General features: G+C 38.9%; 1 protein-coding gene across 7 annotated transcripts in view; it reads left to right on the top strand.

Moving 5' to 3' along the window:
* Nucleotides 1-23729, top strand: part of CEP112 (centrosomal protein 112) — a 558138-nt gene that overhangs the window by 310423 nt on the left and 223986 nt on the right. The gene's annotated exons all lie outside the window — the stretch shown is intronic.

The following is a 23729-nucleotide window of genomic DNA, read 5'->3' as shown; positions in this document are numbered from 1 at the left end:
CCTTCCTTCCTTCCTTCCTTCCTTCCTTCCTTCCTTCCTTCCTTCCTCCCTTCCTCCCTTCCTCCCTTCCTTCCTTCCTTCCTTTGCAATGAGAACAGGTAAGATCAACCCTCATAACAAGTTTCAAGTATACAAAACAGTATTGTTATTTATAGTCACATTGGTGTATATTAGATTTCCAGAACTTACTCATCTTGTGTAATTGAAACTTTGTATCATTTGACCAACACCCTCCAATGCTCCCTGGAATGAGGAATTGTCTATTCTGTTCTCTGTTTCTATCAGTTTTACTATTTTAGATTCCACATATAAGTGGCATTGTATAGTATTTGTCTGTCTGTGTCTGGCTTTTTTCACTTGGCGTAATATCCTCCAGGTTCATCCATTTTTGTCACAAATGTGAAGATTTTTTTAAAGGGTGAATAATATTTCTTTGTGTATGTGGGTGTACATCTCATATCACATCACATAATTTGATGTCTACCGATTTTTAAACTAATGACCACTGAAATCAACTGGAATGAAGGATAACTAGACATATTCATAGCAATCAGCCTACCATTTTCCTCTGCAGTTTTGCATAGTGTTACAAAGAACCTTATTAAGAGCTTCAGTTTGCATGGTATTGTCTTGGTTTGGGTTATTCTAGAAATAGAGCCCCTAAGACAATTTATTTGAGATGGGGGATTCTAGGAGTCTGAAGTGAGGGAATGAGGAGAGTGAGACAGGAAAGGGAGAACAAATAAAGGGTGCCTCCTTGAGCAAGCTACTACTAAGAGTAAGGGGAGACTCCATTCCACTGAGGACCCCTGGGTAATCTTTTAGAATGTACACAGAGTTGTCCCACCAAAGAACGGGAGTCTACACACTTAACCCTGGACTTCCAGCTCTTTGTGTTTGAGGGTGCTCCCAGAGGGCATCTGCCCCGGCATTTCCCGGCCACACTTGTACTTCCTGCATGGCCCTGCACTTCCTGCCTCTTCCTGTACTTCCTGGTCACACCAGCACTTGGGCTTAGCAGCCTTCCTTGGATTTGGAGAAAGCCCAAGGTGGGAAAACTGGATTAGGTTTGAATTGCACCTGGGCTGCAATCAGACAGACCAAGGAGATGTCCTGGACTGCAGTAAACCCCTTACCACGCAGACTCTAGCCACACACACGTGCAGAGCTTCTCACCTACTTTTACTGCCTTGAATATGGACAGATAATCCCAGATTATCTGAAGTTTAAGGCTGGCCTGAGAGGCATGAGAAAGACTAAACAAACAAAACAGATGACCACAGAGAAATAAAACAGCCTCGGGATACAAAAAAGAAGATTTAAGGAAAGCAAAACTGAAATATCGAAAATGATATAATATTCATAAAAGAACAGGCTACTCTGAAAATGTAACAATCAAAATAATAAGGGACTCTTAGAAATTAAAATTTTAAAGGCCAGCCAAAATTGGTATCAAGAATATCTTTTACAAAACAGAACAACAAGCAGAGACAAAAATAGAGTGTAAAAATATATTTCAAAAAGCTAAGACATAGATGATTAATCCAAGATGCTCATTAAGTGATGTTCAAGAAACAGAAAACGTAGTGAAGGAATTAGCTACATAATAATGATAGTGAAGTCAGTGAAGTTACAGGGCCAAAGGGTGTAGGTCTACAGGTTGAAAAGGGTTAATAAGTACCAGCATCACAAAAGAAAAAGGTCCACGTCTCCACATATCATTGTTAACTTTCAGAACAGAAGGAATAAAAGAGAGATAGAGATCCCAAAAACTCCCAGAGGAAAATCAGGTCCTCTATGTAGGAACAAGATAGATTGGCATCAAATTTCAAATAATAAATGGTAAAAGAGAAATGCCTTTATTAGAACTATGAAAAGGAAAAATTACAAGTCAGACTTCTATATGAAAGACAATGTTCAATATTGTTTAGAAATTGCAGGTTGGATAAGACGTTACAAACATGCAAGGATTTGGAAAGTTTATCTTCTGCATTTCTTTGGAGGTTCCCATGGATGTTCTTAAATAAAATGAAGGAATAAATATGAAAGTGAAATACAGAAGATTTGTTGAACAGTGGATCTTGTCCAGGAGAAGAGAAGAGAGAAGTTGCCCAGTATAGCTGTGCAGTGAGTCTGGAAAGAACATCCAGTCCAGATTCGAACAGAAGTGGAGTGTGAGGAGGAAGAATCTAGATGCTATCCATGAGAATTCTCAATAATGTTAGGAGGCAGTAAAAGCAGAAGATGCAAGGGAGAAAGAAGAAAATTAGAAGCCTCAGGAGAAACAAAAAACTCTGCCAGAAACAAGATGTAGTTATGTAACATATTATCTGGTTGTGTTTTGCATAATGATTAGACTCTATGTATTAAATTTCACATTTTGAAATCAGTTTATCCATAAAGCATAGAAAATATACTCATGGTTACAGACACAACATAATGTTTTCAACTTTAACCAAAGTGCAGGTAACAAAAGTGAAAATTTAGATAGCAGAGGTTGTGAGAATGAGTAGGCCAAATCAAGGTTAGGCAGTACTAGTATTCTCATCGCATGAAGTGAGGAATTAAAAGATGCTACATAATTTCTGGAAAAATAAAAGTTAAGTTATTCTATTGAAAGTTATAGAAATGACCAATAAAGGAATTACAAATTGTGACACAACTATATTTTGAAGTGAAAAAGAGTAAATGGTGTAAGTAAATAAATATTTCTCATAGCAGAAAATCAATGGGTTGTGAATACATTAATTTATGAAGTAATTAAAGGTATGAAGGTATGATCATCAGAGTTGAAAACAGATAATTGAAGGAGTAAAATGTGTCTACCTCTGGGGAGTAACTTGCAGATGGGTAGTCATAAGTCATAACATAATGATTTTATTAAGAGCATTTCTGTACTACTTGGTTTGATTATGTGTATTTTTAAATTAAAACAAACACTTCAGTCGAAAAAGTTCGTACAGAAAACTTTTGGCAATGCAGTGGTCTAACTGTTCTTTTACTATTTGCGTCAACTTTTCTTGACATGTTCCACAGAATTAGATTATGTGGTTTGGACAAATTGTTGACTAATTAATTCATCATCAGTTTTTTTCAGAGAAATTTGGAGATATTTAAAAGACATTTCTGGTCTCTATCTGATGTTTTGGAATGCAGCTGTCTTGCCTCCTGTACAACATTTTTTGATACCCTCATTTACTATGTTCTTATGAGAATGGTCAGTAAGATATATCTACTGTCGGTGGAACAAAGGTATATACATTTTCGGGTTAAGAAGACAGGGATAAGTATCATTTGGGTCACTACTATCATGAGCAGTTAAGGTAGCATAGGGAAACTATAGATACTTTAACAAATATTGACACACTTGTGATTACAATGTAAAGAATAATTTACAGGCATAATTTTGTCAATATAGAGAATACATTAGATAATCCCCACGATATAGTTGTCTACATGGGCAATGAGTTGAAGATATCAAATCTAATAGAAGGATTAGGAAAAATGCTGTAAGAAATAGAAACTGCACAGAAAACTAAAATATTAGTGGCAATCAATCAGACAGATTGAGTCAAAATTTTCATATTAAATCTTGAACATCCTCTTGAAATGTAATTTTATGCTGCAATAAAATTTTAGGAGAGAAGCAAAATTACAGGCTTTAATAAAATGACATTATTTCAGAGAGATAATTTGCCAATACATGGGAAGTAACTTCATCTGGATGAAACCAACATGTGCTTTTTCCCACTAACGTTACTTTGGATTTCTTTTGTATTGATGTGTTAGCTGAATCAGTGTTACTGGTCCATCTGGCCACTGTTGATAAAATAAAACAAAATTAATAATGGATTTTAAAGATTTTATTAAAATTTTAAGAAAGTGCACTGGTCACTGAAATCTAAGCCTCTGTAAGTAATTTCCATGATATCTAGAGCAATAAGCTTTTGTTAACTAAAAGACAGTGCTGTCTAATAGTACAAAAAGATGAAATCAGAAGGTCTGGGTGTCAACTCTGATTGCTACTTGCAAGATTTGTGAACTAAAGCAGATACCTTAATCCCATCTTTTTGAGCACCCGTTTTTATCATTTTCAATGGAAATGACAATACCTACATATTTATAAAGATTTCAAATAAGTCTGTGAAGCTACTTGTAAAATTTTGAAGCAAATAGAGTATCTGTACACATATGCACACATAGAATGGTTTTCTAAAATGTAGAATTGAAATCCTGAGTATTATTTAACTGATGTGGTTTGTATTAAGCAGAGCATTTTAATCAACAGCATCTACTTTATTATATACACTCAATTGTAATCATACAGGACTGGGAAAAATTCCTTCCTTATGACATGAAATTGGTATATGCTATATACCCATATTCAAGGCATCTTTTACTGGACAGAGAACAAATACCAAACAACGCTTTATATAATTTTCTTCTAATAAAAGTAATATATAGTTTCTGATTTCTTGGATTACATTCTTAGTTAAGTTCCTGCCTCCTTATTGGCTAGTTCTTTGCTTTGGAACTGCATGGGATAAAGGTTAGGTCATAAATATAGTCTGTATCCATGGCAACATGCATTTCTGTTTCAACATTTTGCAGGTAGTTATTTTCCTGCTAGAACTGACTTAGGTGTGCTGGGGGATAAATGGGTATTTCTTTACCAGAATAAATCTAGTAATCTCAGTACTGCAGGGGGTGGCAAAGGGAGGAGAATAGAAGCTGGATAGCTAAGCTAAGCATTAGTAGGGACCATTAAATTATTAGGAGAGTCAGATGATGGATGAGAAACTCAAATAAGTCAGTTTGAGGTTAATGAAGTCAGATCAAGAGGTCAAAGAATACACTTCAAGAGTCCAGGTAGTTAAAGCAAGTGATAAAAGAACATAATTACCGAAAGTCAGGAATCTAATCACAAAACAATTTGAGAAACAGGTGGTAACCTCAATTTAGGAGCAAGCGTAAGGTCAGAAATCCAGATCAGAGATTGAGGGTAACAAAGAGGTTTAGTCTGGCAGGTGAGCTAGCTGCGAGCCTATCTTGGAGGCCAGATTCATTTTGGCTCGAGTGTGTGTCCTTCCTTCCCAGGAAATGATCCAGTGAGTGGGAGGGAGAGTGCAAGCTGGTGCCTGAGGTTGCATGGGATAGAGAGGATGAAAGGAGTTTCTGGACCTTTTAGGTCAACAAAAAGGAAAACAATCTCATAAATTATGTACCTCATCTACTATCAGGTGACCTTGTTCTGTACTCTAGGTAAGTACAACATGCAACTAGTAGGCTACCAATCATTTTAACAGGGATTGGAAACCCATTGAATACGGATTAGTAGAAGTTACATGGACAAAGCTTTCTAACTGCAGAATGTTTTTAGAAGAGCTGTAATCTAAATTGGGTAGAAGATTTTGTTATCAAAAATGTCAATCTCAAAATACATTTGATGTTTATTAGTATTCAGTGAAAAATTAACCCACATAGCTACTTTAAAATGTTAAGCTAATGAAATCGCATTTATGTTTTCAGTTGTTCATCTCTAAATTTGCTTACTGCATTTCTCTGTGGGTTTTGAAAATCTATTGATATCCATGGTTTTGATCTAGGTAGTTTTTGTTGCTTGGTTTATTTTAAACACTGTTATAATTAGGATCATTGTGTCTGTAGCTAAATGGTTGAATATCTAAGATGAATAAGTTTTCTTAAATTTCAATTACTGTCTAGTTTTACCAGATGCAAGAATGTAACGTTGACAAGAATTTAACATTATATTTAGTAAGATGGATTCTTAAAATGGTAGTCTAAAGCCCTCTATAAATTAACTTAAAACCTTTATTTTTATATTATTGTTCTCATGTGTATATGTAATAATCATGTATTATGATTCTAATGTCTATAGGCCAGTTTTCATTATAGAGCTGTTTATACCTTTTGAATATATACTACTTGAATTTATTTAAGAATAGCCTTTTTATGTTAAATCTTATAGAAGCTTCAGCTAAAAGAAACACAAAAATGTTAATATAATTAAAAGGTAATTTTAAATGTTGAAAAGGGATAAATAACTTAAAATTAACAATTATGTATTTTATATTTTTAACCAGAGGCAAATAATATTACCATGAATTTAGTTAGTGCATTTTTTCTAGTTATTTGCTTTGGCTTTGCCCACATGATTTCTTTTTATATTAGGTGAATTCATTTTATGAATAGAGGAAAAAAAGCAACAAATAAGAAGGTCACGTACAAAAGTACAAATTATGATAGTAAATTCACCGTTGCATAGTCCCATGGGTTTGCGTTGTTGACGTAGAGGTCGTACAAGTTTTGACAATTGCAGGGATTAAGAGCAAGGTAACTCCACTCTCTTCTGACACTATAAACATAATGCAAGGTCATCTGACACTGACGATATCTTGGGGAGGCCCACCTGGTCAGCAGAGTTGTCCTTTGAGGTCAAATTGTCTAGCGACGATACTGTGTTGCTGTCCTGGAGATACTCAACACTAGCGACTTCATGGCATTAGAGTGATTTCCTTTCTCTGCTTGTATTTTATGTATGTATGTATGTATGTATGTATGTATGTATGTATGTATGTATTTATTTATTGAGATGGAGTCTTGCTCCCTCACCCGGACTGGAGTACAGTGGCACCATCTCGGCTCACTGCAAGCTCCGCCTCCCGGGTTCAGGCCATTCTCCTGCCTCAGCCTCCCGAGTAGCTGGGACTACAGGCACCCGCCACCATGCCTGGCTAATTTTTTGTATTTTTAGTAGAGATGGGGTTTCACTGTGTTAGCCAGGATGGTCTCCATCTCCTGACCTCGTGATCCACTGTGTCGGCCTCCCAAAGTGCTGGGATTACAGGCGTGAGCCACCGCGCCCGGCCTGCATGTGTTTAAAGTGGTAGTTGCACAGAGTGAACACAGTGCACCAAAATGTGCACATAATGGGAGGGAAATCCCGTTAGAAGTCATGATAAGGGAGGGCTCACCATGATGATTCTGACCGAGGCAGCCACTGGAATCCACTTCACAGGGGACAGCACTCTCCTTCCTTTCATTGGCTCATTGTTAAAAATTCAACTCTTTGTGTCCCAGTGTTCTAGATTTTCTTATATTTAAGCAACCAAAACTTTAGAATACTTTACTTTGGTAATGTCCTACCATTGTTAGTACAGTAATTAGTGTGTTCTGGATGGCACTCGTATAATGTGGGTGGGTGGTTGCAACATTAGTGTGTAGTGTGTTTGGGTCGAGCAGCTAATACAGAACTGGCAAAAAACCTAGGTCAAAACTCTGCTTCCTGGAAAGGGGAAGTACGGCAAGTGGAGAGGGTGTTGAAAACCTTCTCTCCAATTACTTGAATGACATTCTTTACAAAAGTAGTTTTCTAGTGAAGAAGAATTCAGCTTGAATTTTATTCTTCTTCGAAGGCCAAATAGGTTACCTGTTACTCCTGGAAACTCTGCCAAGGAAATAACTTTTTAAGTGTTTCTAGATGCTGCAAATAACATCTTCCTGACACATAGTCTTTCTGTTTGTGAGCCCTGATGTTGCGCCAGAGTGAGTTATGGATAATGCACCTGTATTGGCTTTTTAATGCTGATTTTCTGCATTTTTCAGAATAAGGTTATTAAAAGTGCAATTTGGAGGTAGTTTTGTTTCAGTGTAATTCAGTCTCAAGTGAAATGTTTCTACTTTTATAATTCTATTTGAGTCTAGAAAAAATATATATTGTGCTTCTATTACCTTTTAAATCATTTAATTTATAGAATAAATGCTTCTATGTAGTTATTTTACGTGTAGTAGATATTTCATTTGCAGTTTTCCAGAATAGGCCAATGTGCTATGAACCTTCTTTTTTCTTTTTTAGTTTTAACCTAGGAGCAAATTGTTATGGAGTTTTTAACTCACTTTCTTTAAGATCTATTTTTAATTAGATGATTTGGGTAGTTCTTTTAAAATAAAACTAGAAATTTCAACATCAGTTACGAATCTTTAGCAGTATCATTCCTCACAAAAAAAAAAAAAACAAATGTAGTCATTAATGTTTTTCAGTTCATGTGACTCATAACATGTTTTAATTCTCCTTTTGAAGTTTTCTCCCCCTTCAGATAAGCATATACACTGATTGCTTTTTCTTTTGTATTTTCACTTTCTTTCTTTCCTTCTTTTTTATTCTCTACCTAGAGTACTCTCCTCTTTTGCAGGCAAGAGAATTTTTTTTTCTTGACATTAGACTTTTGTAGTGTGCTCCAAACCTGGATATTAATTGTTCTAAAATTTTCAACCAAATTAAAGTTTTTCTTGCATTTCCTATATGTTAAGTTCTGTCCTGTCTTTCATCTTGTAATTTACTAGTGTCATTGTGAACAGTGGTGCCACACTTTAAGTCTTCTGTATAGAATTCCTGCCACAGCTAACCTATTCTTTGGAGTTTGGGTGAATTTAAGCCTCTTCTTCATCTTTACAAGTTGCAGAGGAAGTATTTTCACTGAACCGCAAGATGGGCTAATGATTTCATTTCCAATTACTAGTTCTAATAATAATGGTAGAACAAGAGTCAAAAAACACACATGCACTTCAAATAATACCAAATATGCCTTATTGGCTCTCAGAACCATTTCTGAATCACTTTAAAGATAATCCGTTGGCTGTATTTCTAAATAGCTCTTGGTCATTTAAGGGATCTTAAAAATATTTTCCACTTGATAAAGCACAGGCAATATTAGTGAAGAAAGTTCTGTTTGCAGGTTAGAATGCAGCAGGTTGAAAATGGAAAATGTGCTGGCCTAGGCATCTGAAGAGCTGGTTTCTTGCCCAGACTTTTATGTGACTTTACCTGCATCCCTTAATGTGTCTCTTTTCTACTGTTACCAGCTACCTGTGTATGCAATAACTTATGAGAACACGTGTTCAAGTTTGGGCCCTATAAAAATACTATAAAAAATATAAACTTTATTTCAGAAACTTACAGCAAAACGTTGCCTCACCTACAAAATAACTGTATAACTTGTGACTTAATTTGAAATCAATCATTTCCAAAAAATATTAAAAGGCATATTATACAATTGTATAGTAAAATATGCTTTTTATTTTAACTGTTTAGATGAATTTCAGTTTTTAAATGCTAATGAACATATATATAGTTGTATGCATTATATAAATTTAATCTCCATGAAATAAATTGACAGGTTAAACCTATCCAATATATTCTTTTTTATTGATACAACAGTATTTTCCTAATATATTCTATTATTGTTTTCTTAATATGTATGCTGTCCTTTGAAATCTGAATATTCAATTTCAAAACATCAATTCTATATATTTGATAAATCTCAAAATGCATATTTCATTCAATGTATTTTTTTTTAATTTTGAGACAGAGTCCCACTTTGTTGCCCAGGCTGGAGTGCAGTGGCACGATCTTGGCTCACTGCAACCTTCACCTCCTGGGCTCAAGCAATCCTTCTGCCTCAGCCTCTCGAGTAGCTGGAATTACAGGTGCCCGGCACCATGCCCAGCTAATTTTTGTATTTTTAGTAGAGACGGGGTTTCACCTTGTTGGCCAGGTTGGTCTTGAACTCCTGACCTCAAGTGATCCGTCTTACTCACCCTCTGGGAAGTGCTGGGATTATAGGTGTGAGCCACTGCACCTAGCCATCAATGTGTTTCTTTTATTAAAAAATAAAATGAGATGTTTTATTTTGGTGGAGTAAAAGTTTTAGGCGAATAAAAGTCTGAAGTTTTGCCTCATTAATAACTTTGACATAAGGGACATGAACCACATATAACAGAAAGAATATCTATTCTTTGTATTTTAATTTAAAAAATTTATTAATACATATAATAATATAAACTCATAATAAATACATACTCATAATAAATACATAATAAATACATATACTATAACCAACAGAAATATGTATTTTCAAACCTAGTCAGCAGGATTTTTTCCCCTTCAACATTATTTGAAAAAATATTCATGGGTGACTTCATTCCCCCTTTACTTCATAAGATGGGAGCTGCAGTCACTAAAAGTTATCTCCCAGTATTTCCACTTGACAAAGTTCTCAGTGAAATTTTAAGGACGTATAACTAAGAACAAATTTGGGGTGATTTGTATACAAACATATTAAAATGGGAAATACTTAGCAATAAAGCCAAGTTATGAAATAATAAGCTCCTTATTATTTAGAATCCAAAGAAAAAGAGGTAAGGAGAATTTAAGTGTATAGGCTCCGTAAAAGTAAATAGCTAATAAGAATTTTTTTTTTCAAAATTACTTACAGGATATTCATCTGGCTTCTGTAGATTAACCCCAATCTCTTAAACTTTATACATGTATGTGACTTTACATTGATAATTGGTCTTTGTAATAATGACCTTGAATCACTGTATGGTCCTGGAGTATTTTCAAAATCTTCAAAGTAAGATTAGAGTATTGTTATAGGATCCTTGGGGTGTTGCTTTGCCAGCTGGAAACCTCTGTGGCCAGTGGCATCTTTGCTTGGGTTTTGCTCTGGTACTCTGGGCTTGTTTTGCCCACTTGGCCTGGCAGGCTATGTCAGCTTGCACTACCTGCCTGGATCCCACCAAAGTGGTGAGTAGTATGTGAGCGAGCATGGGGTCCAGCTGCTGTGCACAGGCCGGCACGCCGGCAGCGGTGGGGCGGGCAGCTCCAAGCATGCTAGCTCCCTGCAAGGTTGCGGCTGGACCGGGCATACGATAAGCAGCTGTCGTGGCTGACAGGGGAATATGGTGTGGCGCCCAGAAACTCGGGGACATCAGGAACCGCAGAACTTTAAAGGGGGTGTTATAGCCCTGGCTTGGGGAGCTCCTGGGTCTGGGCTCCCTGAAGGGCTGCAGCTCTTCTCTGCTTCTCTCTTCTCTCCTCTCTCCTTCTTGTCACCTGCAATGTGGTGAGCAAGGGGCATGGGTTTGTATTATACCTCTTTTAGCCCCACCATTTGGCAGGTCCCAAGTTCTTGTCCTGTGTCCAGGAAGAATGGGGTATGCAGACAAGTGGAGGGTGAACAAGATGAAAAGGAGCTTTTTTGAGCAATAGAACAGTTCAGAGGAGACCCAGACTGGGTAGCTGCTCTCCGTAGCCAGGATGTCTAGACAGGTGTTCAGCTCTTAGCAGAGAGGGTAGCTCGTCTCTGCAGGCAGATTGTCCCAATGAGCATTCAACTCTCAGGAAAGAGGGGACCCTGAGGGGGGTAGCTGCTCTTGGCAGCTGGTCATCTTTTGTCTCTTCTGATCTGGCTGAGTTCGGGGCCTTTTATGGGCCTCAGAGGGGAGGAAGTGCTTGCAACTGGTCCATGGATGGCCATGGCAGGCCAGAAAAAAGCACCACAGGTTTCCACTGCTGTCTGTGGGGACCAGCAGCCGGGCTCCCAGGCTTCAGGCCCTCCCCGGCTTGAAGGTGGGGCTTCACCGAGGACCCACCTCCTTCCGCCCAGAAGCCTGTCTGCCTCCTGCTGCCATTCATGGTGCCCAGGCTCTTTGTGCCAAGGGGTGCCTGCATGCCAGCACCAAGCTGCCCAGCCCCACCTCGGCTTCCCTCCTATGCCTGTTGGTGCCCAAAGTCTGGAGGGGACTGAGGTGGCAGGGGGCTGGTGTGTCCGCAATGCCTCCGCGGTGAGCACAACCAACCAGGCTGCAACAGCACCTGGACTCGGCCCCAACCTTGCTCCAGGATTGGAGTGGGTGCCGGGAGCGGGGAGAGGCCAGGCAGTGGGAGCAGACATCTCTGACCCTGCTGGGGAAATGGGGGACCTTCCCAGGCCCTGAGAGTGCAGAGATTCCTAGGTACATGGCTGCGGCTGGGTGGCTGCAGCTGCACCCAGGAAGGCAGGGCTCCTGCCTGCTCCTAGACCCCAAGAGCACAGGGAGGTCCAGGTCCACAGCCGCGACTTGAGTGACTGCAGCTGTGCCCAGGAGGGTAGGGCTCCTGCCTGCTCCCAGCTCCCACCGGCTCTGTAGAGTGCAGCACCGCCTGGGCCCAGCTCCGCCTCAGGGCACCTGTCTGCCCCTCTGTGCCCAATCGTGCTGCTCCCCCACTGTCAGGTGACTCGGCTGGGCCCCATCACAACAGCTCCCAGAGTGGCAGGCTCTGGGGGGCTCCCAGGGGTGGGTTCTACACACTGCCTACCTTCTCTCTGCATTTTCCCTGCAGCGGTGGCAGGTGAGGGGCAGGTGGCCTGGCAACCCCCGCCAACCCTGCCCAAACGAACCTGATGCTCTTAGGAATGGCTTCACGAGTCCCCAGCTGCACCTTCAGACACGTGCTGGTGGGCTCCCGAGACCAGTGGGGAGGGGGGTTGAGGCTGCAGCAGAGGCTCCAGGCCTGGGAGCGGGTCCTGCCCAGCTGTGTAAGGGTGTGGGTAGTGCAGTAGGTTGCCTTGGGGATCTGGACGGCCCGTTGCTGCCATCAGTATTATAGGTGTATATGCAGCAACTTGTCTTCCTCAATATAGTACGCTTAGTTCTCACTGTGTGATACTTACCATAAGCTGGTTATCTCACTTACATACAAGCCATACACACCAACTGCAAAAGCCCTTCCTGGCTGGGTGCAGTGGCTCACACCTGTAATCCCTTTGGGAGGGATCGCAGCACTGTGGGAGGCCAAGACGGGCAGATCACTTGAGCTGAGGAGTTCCAGACCATCCTGGGCAACATGACAAAACCCTGTCTCTACAAATAATACAAAAATCAGACAGTCGTGGTGGCATGCGCCTGTGGTCCCAGCTACTGGGGAGGCTGAGGTGGGAGGATCGCTTGAGCCTGGGAAAGGGAGGCTGCAGTGCAGTGAGCTGAGATCATGACACTGCACTCCAACCTGGGTGACAGAGTGAGACCCTGTCAAAAAAAACCCCACGAAACAAAACAAAAGTCTTTCCTGTATAAAGTAAAATGAAAGGACCAAGTGAATAAAAGGTACATGCATACGTACACACACACACACACACACACACACACACACACTCACTGCAGGAGCGGCTGTAGTGGCTATAGTAGCACTCTAACCTTTTCTACATGACGTGACCAGTGGAGAAATTAGATGGTCACTTTACGTCTTTACTCATCTGGGAGGTTTTCAGTCCTGTGGCATTTACGTCCTTGTAATAATAAATGCCCACGGTGGTGCACTGCTCTTTCCTTTAGCCAACAGCCATGAGCAGGCACACCTCAGCCTTTCTAGTCTACACTCACCCATAATTTACATAAAAAGCACAGGTACTTTTGAATTCTGTAACATCGTACTCTCAGAAGCCTGAATGAAGCAGTTCTGATCATGCCTGACCAAAGGTTAGTCACTTCCATACTGTATTGCTAACTAATTGTGTTTGTGACCAGCTGAAGAATGTCGAGGAAGAGGGGAGTATGGCGTCAGGGCCCCAGTTATTAGGGTCCTTGCCCTTTCACTGTGGAAAGAAATTTCTAGTGACAAGGAAGTCAGGAGCTTGGACTGCTTCTCTTGAAATCTAATCCACATCTTGAGAATTCTGCTTCCTTGATACATCTTGGGTATAAATAAGGCTACAGCTCTTCTGAATGGGACACTCAGGCACATTCACATAGACAACCAGCATCTTAAAATAAGACTCGAAGAGGTAATGGATAGTTAGGTGGACACATGGAGTGGCAAAGTGCCCAAGGATCAAAAATCTGAAAGATCTGAAACCTGTGTCAAAGCCAGAGTTCCCAGGCGGCACTCACCTTTTTTTTACTTTTCTTTTTTCTTTGTTTTGAGACAGGGTCTCACTCTGTTGCCCAGGCTGGAGTGTAGTGGTGCTATCTTGGCTCACTGCAACCTCCGCCTCCCAGGTTCAAGCGATTCTCCTGCCTCAGCCTCCTTAGTAGTTGGGACTACAGGTGTGTGCCACCCTGTCTAGCTAATTTTTAGTAAAGACAGGATTTCACCATGTTGGCCAGGATGGTCTCGATCTCTTCACCTCATAATCTGCTTGCCTCGGCCTCCCAAAGTGCTGGGATTACAGGCGTGAGCCACTGCGCCTGGCTGTGGAGACGCTCACCTTTCTAGGAATACCTCTGCCTCAGACTGTGCTGAATTCAAACCTCCTGATAGCCCATCTTCTACCATTTTGTTTCTTTTTAATCATGCCTATGGCCTGAACCCGTCGTCCTCATGACACACCATTCTCCTGCTTCAAAACAGAGCTGATTAGTATTTAATTATTGTGTTTAATTTGTTAGAAACAAATTAACCATCTGTCATTATTTCTAGTAGTAACTTTTATCTTTGGAAGGCAAAAGCCATGTTTTCTTCTAAGGTTAAATTCTTTTATGCTTAAGGTCTTATGGGAATTGTTTGTAAAATGAAAGAAAATTCTTTTGCGTATGACATTTACAAAATAATATTAGGAGACTAAAAGACCATAAATTAAAATAATGTAGTTTTGAATTTATAAGCTTAAATCCAAGTATGTATATTTATTATGTCCAGAATAATGAAAATGGAAGAATAATATTGATACATTTCATATGATTTAAAATAATAAATTTGGTGGCCTTAATATTAATAATACATAATTAAAATGTATACTAGAACTACTAGTGTGTTATTCTGAAGAGAATATATTATTTTTAAATTAACTTTATTAAATACTAAATAAAAGTAAGGAATAATGAAGCCATGTAGTATTCAAAAACATAATTAGAATTAAGTGTCTCCTATGAAATATTCACAAAAAAAAATTGTTGGGATATGTGCATTTCCATAATAAATAGTAGCACTCTTACAGTGTATTAAAAATAATTATTGTCCTAAAATTTAAGAAATTATCTTTTAGAAGCATTCATCTTGTCAGCTGGGCTTAAAACCTCTGCATCATCTTTTTAAAATTTTTATCTAGTATCTGATACGTACAAAGAGTGTGTGTCATAATTAATATTTAAATACTAATACATACAACAAAATGAACACCATGAACTGACCACTCAAGTTGAGAATTGGAACATTAATATTATTATTATTATTATTATTTTTTTTTTTTTTGAGGCGGAGTCTTGCTGTGTCACCCAAGCTGGAGTCAGTGGCACAATCTTGGCTCACTGCAAGCTCCGCCTCCCAGGTTCACACCATTCTCCTGCCTCAGCCTCCCGAGTAGCTGGGACTACAGGCGCCCGCCACCTCGCCTGGCTAATTTTTTGTATTTTTAGTGGAGACAGGGTTTCACTGCGTTAGCCAGGATGGTCTCGATCTCCTAACCTCATGACCCACCCGCCTTGGCCTCCCAAAGTGCTGGGATTACAGGTGTGGGCCACCGCGCCTGGCCAAGAATTGGAACATTATTAAAACTGCTGCCTGTACCTGTGTGCTCCTTCCTTTCCCATATTCCTGACCACCCTGCCCCAGAGGTAACCATTATTCATAATTGTGTGTCAATAGTTACCTAATAATGTTTTATAGCTTTATCGTACATATATATATATTCTCTGAACAAAATATTGTTTATTTTTATTTGTTTTTGAACTTTGTAAAAATGGTTGCATGTTGTAGATAATCTGATTTGCATTTTTCGTTCAGTAACTTACATTTAAGACTCACCCATCGTGTTGTGCACAGCTCTGGTTAATTCAGTTTGCTGTATGTAATACCCCACTGTATCAAGATAAATCGTGGTAACCATGAGGGACCAGTTGAGTTATGTAGTTCTTCAAATGCTGCTGCCTGCATTCGTGGGCAGGTGCCTGGTGTTCATGTGTAAGAGATTCTCGACAGATTGCTAGGATATAGCTTATGAACGTGTCCAACTTTCCGAGGTAGTGCCAATTTAACTTACAGTAAGGTTTTATCATATTACAACCAAATCAGTAATGTGCAAGAATACCCATTGATACACATTCTTGCCAACATTTGGTATTGTCAGACTTCTTAATTTTTGCAAATATGGTGATTGTAAAATATCAAAATAGCCTTAATTTGCATTTGTGATGACTAATGAAGTTGGGCACCTTTTCATGTTTACCTATTAAAATGTTGCCTTTTATGACGTGCCTGGTCATGTATTGTTTTACTTATTTTCTGTTGGGTTATTTATCTTGTACTTGTTGATATACTTTAGACATTCTGGAAAATATTCTTTTGTAAGTTACGTAGGTTGCAGATGTTCCCTTCCAGTTTGTGATTTAGTTTTCTGTTCTCTTTCTTGTGTCCTTTGATGAACAAAGGTTCTTAATTGCATTGCAATCTAATTCATCAATTTTTTCAAGTTAGTGCCCTTTAAGTCATGCCTTTCCTTACTTTGAAGTCATAAAGCCATCTCCCATATTTTTAAAAGTTTTGTCTCACATTTGGTCTCTCATCCACTAAGAACTGATTTTTTTAAAAAGTTTTATTGAGATATAATTGCCATACCATATAATTAACCTGTTGACACTGTACAATTCAGTGGTTTTCAGTATCTTCAGGATTGCGAAACCATCATCACCATTAACTGTATCACCTCTGTCCAAAAACTCAGACCCATTAGTGGTCACTCTTGATTTCCACTCAATACTCCCAGACCTAGGCAATCTGCTAATCTAATCTATCTCTATAGATGTGCCTGTTTCAGATATTTCATGTAAAATATTGGAATCACACAGTATGTTGTGACTGGCTTCCTTCACTCAGCATGTTTTCAAGGTTCATTCATACTGTGGCATGTGTTAGTTCTGCATTTCTCTTTATTGCTGAATAATATTACACCATGTGGATATGCTGTATTTCATTGGTCCGTTCATCAGTTGATGGACATTGTGGTTGTTTCTCCTTTGGGGCTGTTATGAGTATTGCTGCTATGAACATTCATGTTACAAGTTTTTGAGTTAACATGGGTTATATTTCTCTTGGAAATAGACCTAAAAATGGAAATAACTTATGTTTGTCTATTGTGTAAGATAGGGGCCTGCTTTTATTTTTCCCCATATGAATAACTTCTTGTATCAGCATAATTTTTAGAATACATTGGCTTGTCCCATCCCCACAACACTGTAATACCAGCTCTGTCCAATAGTGAGCCTGTTTCTAGGCTCTCAATTCTGTTTCATTGGTCGACTTTTTTCTGTTCTCTATGATAAGACTATACAGTGTTGATTATGATAACATTATGTTAGACCCACATTTCTTGTAGGGAATATCACACCACCTTTTTCTTTTTAGGGGTGTCATGGTACTATGTTTGTCCCTGTACCTTTTAAATTCACCTTGTCAGGTTTCCTGAAAACTCTTCTTGAAGTTTTAATTGGACTTACACCTAGATTGATCTGCAGAGAACTGATGAAGAGACTTTCATCACCCTGATATATCTCTTACTTATTTAGATCATCCTTTTATGTCTTTCAGAAAGCCTTGTATTTTTTTCCCTAAGGTTTTGCACATCTTTTGATAGGCTTATTTATAAGATTCTTTATTTGTTGTCATAGTTGTAAATGTTTTATAATTTTTTTGCTGATGTATAAAAATTGCAGTTGATTTTTTAACATTGATCATTTATTCAGACATCCATCTAAGCTCTTATTTCTAATAATTTGTACATTCCTTTTCATTTTTTACGTATACCATCATGACATCTATTATTAAAGATAGGCTTTTTTTGTTTTTTTTTTTTTGTTTTTTTTTTTTGTTTTTTTGAGATGGAGTATCGCACTGTCTCCTGGGCTGGAGTGCCGTGGTGCAATCTTAACTCACTGCAACCTCTGTCTCCCAAGTTAAAGTGATTCTCCTGCCTCAGCCTCCCAAGTAGCTGGGATTACAGGCACCTACCACCATGCCCATCTAATTTTGTGTGTGTGTGTGTGTGTGTGTGTGTTTAATAGAGACGGGATTTCACTATTGGCCAGGCTGGTCTCAAACTCCTGACCTCATGATCCACCTACCTACCTTGGCCTCCCAAAGTGCTGGAATTATAGGTGTGAGCCACCATGCCTGGCTCAGTTTTGTTTTTATGTTCTTGTCATACTCTTGTGAATACGAGTAATGATAGTAGACATTGTTTTATTCTTCCTAGTTTAAAAGGGATATTTTAAAACTTCACAATCAAGAATGAATGAAATTTGATGACTCTTTTGGCAAATACCTTTTATCTGGTTAAATGATCTTTTCTGTTTCTATTTTGCTAAGAATTTTTGTTGTTAAATTTTATCAAATGTTTTTCTATGTATTCAGATAATCAGAACGTTTTCTCTTTTCTTTTGAGACGGAGTATCACGCTGTCACCCAGGCTGGAGTGCAATGACATGATCTCAGCTCACTGCAACCTCCGCCTCCTGGGTTCAAATGATTCTCCTGCCTCAGCCTCCTGAGTAGCTGGGATTATAGGCACCCGCCACCCCATCCAGCTAATTTTTGTATTTTTAGTAGAGATGGGGTTTCACCGTGTTGCCAGGCTGGTCTTCAGTTCCTGACCTCGTGATCTGCCCGCCTCGGCCTCCCAAAGTGCTAGGACTACAGGCATAAGCCACGACACCTGGCCAGTGTTTTTTCTTTTAATGCGTTAATGGAGTAAATTAATTATATTATAGGTTATTTTCAAATGTTACATCAACCTTAGGTTACATTCAATTTTTTTCCATAAGATAAAATTAAGGTAAAATTAAAAGCACTTTGAATTGATCTCTGGAAGGAGACCCAAGATACGTTTGACACTTTTGACATTGGTACTATTTTGGGTGAGGATGAGGTAGTTATTGATGGCAGTCAGGGGTGAGTGGAACATAGTTTACCATATCTACTTTTGTGGCTTATAAATTCTTATCAATGTCACCCTATTTCCTAATCACAAATAAATTCATAACATTTAAATTAAAATAGTTAGAAATAATTGATAATGAAAATCAGTTTCTCAAATCTTGAAGGATGAAGCTAAAATGAGAGAAATGGGTACACTTAACTTGCCATTTATTTATTTATTTTTTTTACTTTCTTTTTTTTTTTATTATACTTTAAGTTCTAGGGTACATGTGCATAACGTGCAGGTTTGTTACATATGTATACATGTGCCATGTTGGTGTGCTGCCCCCATCAACTCGTCAGCACCCATCAATTCATCATTTATATCAGGTATAACTCCCCAATGCAATCCCTCCCCCCTCCCCCTTCCCCATGATAGGCCCCACTGTGTGATGTTCCCCTTCCCGAGTCCAAGTGAGCTCATTGTTCAGTTCCCACCTATGAGTGAGAACATGCGGTGTTTGGTTTTCTCTTCTTGTGATAGTTTGCTAAGAATGATGGTTTCCAGCTGCATCCATGTCCCTACAAAGGACGCAAACTCATCCTTTTTTATGGCTGCATAGTATTCCATGGTGTATATGTGCCACATTTTCTTAATCCAGTCTGTCACTGATGGACATTTGGGTTGATTCCAAGTCTTTGCTATTGTGAATAGTGCCGCAATAAACATACGTGTGCATGTGTCTTTGTAGTAGCATAATTTATAATCCTTTGGGTATATACCCAGTAGTGGGATGGCTGGGTCATATGGTACATCTAGTTCTAGATCCTTGAGGAATTGCCATACTGTTTTCCATAATGGTTGAACTAGTTTACAATCCCAACAACAGTGTAAAAGTGGTTAATTGTTAATGAGGTAGGCAACCAGCTTAAGAAGTTAGAAAAATGAAGCAGTTTCTGGTAGGACTGATCAAAGAACAAAGTGCAAATAAACAATATTGGGAATAAAAATAAAGCTATGGTAATGTTAGCAATAAAAGATATATTAATAACATTAAATTCTAAAAAGGCTATATTGCAGATCATCAGAGATTAAAAAATAAGATATTAAAAAAGCATCATGCCAATAATTGGAGAACCTAGATGAAATGGACAGATTTCCAGGAATACATAAAATGTCACAAGATGAAACAGAAAGCTAAATAATCTAATCTAATTAAGCAAATTTTAAAAACAGTTAAAAATCTTTCAACAAAGAAAACACTGAGTTCATGTAATTTTACAGGTGAGCGCTGTAAAAATCTCCCATGGGACAGGTCACTCTAGTCTTTTACAAACTTTTCCAGAGAAGAGAGAAAGAGAAAAATACTCTCAAACCAATTTACGAGATTATAATATTGATACCAAAAGATGACTGATACAGGAAAAGAAATAAATAAAAAATTCCAGGCCAACTCACTCATGAACACACACGTACAAATTATTAGCAAGTCAAGTCCAATAATGTGTAAAAATAAAGTATGTAATCACCAAGTTGTAGAGAATGCAAGGACATAAAAATTTATAAATGCCATCAAATATCAAATTTAGATGAAGAGGAAAAATTCCTAAACTATAAAAATTTACCAAAACTGACTCTGTAAAAGACTGGAAAATGTGAATCATCCTATAACCATCACAAAAATTAAAATAGTAGTCAAAATTTTTTCCAGATATAAAATACCAAGCCCAGATGGCCCTACTGGCCAGGTCCACTAAATATTTAGGAAACAAATAGCTCATCTTATACTGATTCTTTCAGAGGATAAAAAAGGTAGCATCATTCAGCAACTCAATTTATGAGACTAGCATAACATCAATTAAAAAATATGCCAAGGAGAGTCCAGAAAAAAACACCTCAGGTCAATCTCTCAAAAATCATTAGCAAATTATTAGCAGACTGAATCCAGTAATATTATCTTACGGAAAAAATTGAATGTAACCTAAGGTTGATGTAACGTTTGAAAATAACCTATAATATAATTTACTCCATTAATGCATTAAAAGAAGAAACACTGGCCGGGTGCGGTGGCTTATGCCTGGAGTCCTAGCACTTTGGGAGGCCAAGGTGGGCGGATCACGAGGTCAGGAGTTCGAGACCAGCCTGGCAACATCGTGAGACCCTGTCTCTACTGAAAATACAAAAATTAGCTGTGTAGGGTGCCTATAATCCCAGCTACTCGGGAGGCTGAGGCAGGAGAATCGTTTGAACCCAGGAGGCAGAGGTTTCAGTGAGCCGAGATCATGCCATTGCACTCCAGCCTGGGTATGCGTGGCCGGGGGCAGTGGCTCATACCTGTAATCCCACCACTTTGGGCAACCAAGGCAGGAGGATCACTTGAGCCCAGGAGTTTGAGACCAGCCTGCACCACATAACAAGACCCTATCACTACAGAAAATAAAAAAAAATTATTTAAATTAGCTGGACATAGTGGTGCATGCCTGTAGTCCCAGCTGCTTTAGGAGGGAGGCAGGAGAATCACTTGAGCCCAGGAGCTCAAGGATACAGTGAACTATGAGTGTGCCACTGCACTCTAGCCTGGGTGGCAGAGTAAGACCCTGTTTCTAAATATCTAGATAGATAGATAGATAGATAGATAGATAGATAGATAGATAGATAGATGACTGATAGAAAAATAGAGAGATAGTGTTTTTTTTTTAATTTCAAATTACATAGGGAGAGTTTCCCACTGACTAGCTGCTGTCTCTAAATAAATAAATAAATAAATAAATAAATAAATAAATAAATAAATGTGTGTTTTGTAATTTCAAAGTATATGGGGATTGTTTGCAGTTACAAATATGACCATTTTGTAGAACCAAGCTGACTTGTCTTCCCCCACCACACACAAAAAAACAAAAACAAATATACAGATCTTCACCAACAGCAATCCAGAGCTCAAGCATGAGTATGAGAGAGTTCCTGGGGCCATAGAGAAGTGGAAAAATACTGAGCGGACAGTAGGATCATTGGACTTTCACATCTGCAGTACCCTTCTCCCCGTTGTGCCAGGCACCAACTGCATGAAAAATCTCCCCTCAACTCACAGTTTCTATACTGGAAAAAGAGAAATTGAGGTGGTCAGCCAATTTCCCCACTTTCTTGGGTTCCCTGGCAGGAGATCAGTCCTTTCCTTAACCCATGGATAGCTTTATGACTGAAGGGAGAACTCCTCCTGAGGACAGGCAAAGATAAACAGGGAAGGTGGGACTACCCACCTTCGGCCAAAGGACACCAGATATGAGCGTCTGTAGGACGTATGTTTTCCAGGTGCCCCGGACAGAACCTGGGCAGAAACCTTTAGCCAGCCTTCCCACACTGCTGGGATAATCACTCGGGGACTTCCGCTATTTGGGAAAAGCAATGTTTCCACTATTTACTAGAGCCAAGGCGAACCTGGGTTTAAGGTGTCATCTGGAGCTAAAGAAGAGAAACCTAGCAATGAAGATTCACTAAGCAAGTGTATTCAATCAAAACCCAAATGATCTGGACAGAGAAAACTGTATAAATAATCTTTGAATGCAAAGATATAGACATATACCCACAAGAAACAATAGCAAACGGTACCAAAAGGACAAAGCAAAAATCCAGTGACTGACTTGAACAAAAGGGCAGTTTGTGAGCTCTCTATCCGACAATTCAAAATAGCAGTTTTGCATGGACACACAGAGGGGAACAACAGACACTGGGGCCTGTCGGAAGGTAGAGGGAGGGAGGAGGGAGAGAATCAGGAAAAATAACTACTGGGTAGCACTAGGCTTAATACCAGGGTGACAGAATAATCTGTACAACAAATCCCCATGACACAAGTTTACTTCTATAATAAATGTGCACATGTACCCCTGAACTTAAAAGTTTTTTTAAAATAGCAGTTTTAATGAAACTCAGTGACCTCCAAGATAACACAGGAAAACAATTCAGAAACTTATCAGAGAAATTTAACAAAGGAAATAATTTGAAAAATCAAACAGAAATCTTGGAACTGAGAAATACATTTGCTGAACTGAAAAATTCTATACAGGCTCTCAATAGAATAAGCAGAGAAAATAATCAGTAAGCTTGAAGCCTGGCTATTTGAAAATACACAGTCAGAGGAGAAAAAAGAAAAAATGAAAAGGAATGAAGGTACAGAAAGTTACCTCAAAAGACCAAATCTAAGTATTGTTACTGGCATTGAAGAGGGAGCTGACCAAGAACAAGGGGTAGAAAGATTATTCAAAGAAATAATAACAGAAAACTTTCCTGAGAAAGATATAAATATCCATGAACATGAAGGTCTTAGAACACCAAGCAGATGCAACCCAAATGAGACTGCTCCAAGGCGTTTAATCAGACTCTCAAAGGTCAAGGCAAAGAGAAGATCCTAAAAACAGTGAGAAATAAGAAGTAAATAACAGGCTGGGCACGGTGGCTCATGTCTGTAATCCCAGCACTTTGAGAGACCAAAACAGGCAGATCACTTGAGTCCAGGAGTTTGAGACCAGCCTGGGCAACATGGTGAAACCCTATCTCTATAAAAATACAAAAATTAGCCAGGCGCAGTGGCCTGAGCCTGTAGTTTCAGCTACTTGGGAGGCTGTGGTGGGAGGATTGCTTGCACCCTAGTGGTGGAGGTTGCAGTGAGCCGAAATTGTGCCGTTGCACTCCAGCCTGGGTGACAGATGAGACTTCATCTCAAAAAGCAAATAACATAAAGGAGCTCCAATTCATTTGGCAACAGGCTTCTCAATGGAAACTATACAGGCCAGGAGGGAGTGGAATGATAGTTTCAAAGTGCTCAGGAAAAAACAAAAAACTGTCACCTAAGAATATTGTATCCAGGAAAATTGTCATGTCATCCAAATGTGAAGAAGAGTTAAAGTTGTTCACAGACAAAAGCTGAGAGAATTCACCACCACCAGACCCATCTTGCAAGAAATGCTAAAGGGTGTTTCTTCAAACTGAAGGAAAAAAAATAATGTGCAAAAGAAAACTTTTAAAGGCATGAAACCCCTGGTTTAA

The sequence above is a fragment of the Piliocolobus tephrosceles genome, chromosome 16 (assembly GCF_002776525.5).
Source record: "Piliocolobus tephrosceles isolate RC106 chromosome 16, ASM277652v3, whole genome shotgun sequence".
Classification (NCBI taxonomy): Eukaryota; Metazoa; Chordata; class Mammalia; order Primates; family Cercopithecidae; genus Piliocolobus; species Piliocolobus tephrosceles.
The sequence above is the reverse complement of the archived record's forward strand: the minus strand, read 5'-3'. Positions and strand labels throughout refer to the sequence as shown.